This window comes from Protopterus annectens, chromosome 10.part0 (genome assembly GCF_019279795.1).
Source record: "Protopterus annectens isolate FY-2018-M chromosome 10.part0, PAN1.0, whole genome shotgun sequence".
NCBI classification, from domain to species: Eukaryota; Metazoa; Chordata; order Ceratodontiformes; family Protopteridae; genus Protopterus; species Protopterus annectens.
Genome location: NC_056744.1, coordinates 800,188,921 through 800,190,766, shown reverse-complemented (window position 1 = coordinate 800,190,766; position 1,846 = coordinate 800,188,921).

Here is a 1,846-nt window from a genome sequence, read left to right as displayed (position 1 = left end):
AAAGCTTTGTGATGGCAGGCCAGGTCAACAAAACTGGTTCACAGTTTCTAATAAAACAAAAGGGAAAAATATAAAGCGATACAAGCAGCAAGCCACAAGTGAAAAAAAAAACGTAAAGGATTGCACAGTATTACAAATTCCAGGCTAACATTAAAGAGAAAACACTACTGCCAACTGCTGCCAAACATTTCCGCTAGCTGTTTGTTACACTGCTCTTTCTAAATGAACTTGCTACTCGGAAATGTGACCCTCTGACCATTACTTTCACTTTCAATGCACCATCTGCCACTTTTCAAATTTCACCTTCCAGTTATAATCCCCTCCCTAAATGATTTTGAATAATGATCAGGAGAAAGGCAATCTAGCAACCAGTTTACATGTCTACATCTTTTACGACTGCATCTTGCTTCAGATCAAAAGACAAGTGCAGAAAGATAGGTAAGCCTACGAGCACCAGCTGTTTCCATTTCTTCCTGTTCTTTCAGGTTCTTTGAAGGATAAACAAACACCTGTGGGATGCAGTGCTTTTTCAGACATCTTTCTGCTACCACAACAGCAGCAGCGCAAGATAACTAAAAAATATGAAAACAGAAACATACAGATTCTCATTTCTTTACTGCCTGCCCACCCTTCCTGCAACAATCAAGACTAGCATTTCAACCTAAGGTGCCAACAAGGCATGATCTAGGACTTCTAAAGACTTGCCCTTTCTTATTATAAGACTAGTACTCAATCAGTTTCACTGCTGGTATGAATACACCAGACCAAGTATATGTACCACTTATCAACGTTTACAGTAGAATTTAATACAAATCTTGGATTACAGTGGTGTTTTGTGCCGATATTTTTATCTACTAAAGTAAAGTATTTTTCTGGCAATATTATTTCTGGCCATAATAAAATGTCTGTGTTGTGTGTTTTCAATTCAGTCCAATGAAAATGAATCTATGCTTAAATTACTCTACCAGCCAGCATTTTTCATTAGCTTTATAATTTATTTATACATAGTATTCCAATATCTTATTTCAAATCATTTGATTATTTCAGGTTTTCTAAAGAAGGTGACATCAGCATTGTTGAATGCATTCATTCTATTTACAAAACAGTAAACATCTTAACTATTTTGTCTCTGAAACAAAAGTTGACACTATGGTATATAATTAACCAAATAACGTCACTGTAAATAGTGATTGCTGTTACCACTTTTCTGGTGTTCATGTTATTTTTGCATGGGATATTATACATTTTAAAGGAGTTTTATTTTTGAGTGTATACACAATGCAAACCATCGGTTTTTTGGTATGCTTGAAAAAGCCTTTTCTCACAAAAAGATGATTAGTGGTGCGATATGCTAGGATTTAATTTTGAAGTATCACTCATTGCTAGTATAGAATTTTTTATCGTGAAATACACAGGACTCAAAGTAAGAGTGCGTCTCCATCAAATACGGATGCGGTATTACAGTGTGTTAGGATTTACTGAATGTTTTGTGAGACTCTGGCGCTCTGATGTTTTAGACTGCTAATTCGATATTCTAATACTCTACTTTTAAACTTGCGATCATTAGAACATCCGTTTGACAATATGGCAATTCGATTTTGTCAAGTAGAACAGTATACATATATATATATATGTGTGTGTGTGTGCGTGTGCGTGTGTGTGTGTGTATATATATATATATATATATATATATATATATATATACATATACATATATATATGTATATCTACATATATATAGCTATATCTATATATATATATATCTATATCCGCTATTCATGCCTACCATGGTTGCATGACACTGCCACCCTTCCTAAACCATGGTAGGCTTGAGTAGCGAATTTAC